Here is a 217-nt window from a genome sequence, read left to right on the forward strand (position 1 = left end):
TTGCCTATGGAGACCTTCTCAAGATCAAACAAATCCACCACGACTCTCTCAAATGTGAATCCTTTTACCTGGGCCAGGCTGCTCCAAACCGGGGCTACGTAGGCAGCAAAATTCTTTACCGTTGCACTCCTTAAATTCACCCCGGGAAGGACGTGGATCTACAAGCAGCCCCGCTGCAGAGCCACAGTTCCGCTGCGAGTGGTGAGGCAGGGCCGCT

Source organism: Buceros rhinoceros, unplaced genomic scaffold (genome assembly GCF_000710305.1).
Source record: "Buceros rhinoceros silvestris isolate BGI_N320 unplaced genomic scaffold, ASM71030v1 scaffold24287, whole genome shotgun sequence".
Classification (NCBI taxonomy): Eukaryota; Metazoa; Chordata; class Aves; order Bucerotiformes; family Bucerotidae; genus Buceros; species Buceros rhinoceros.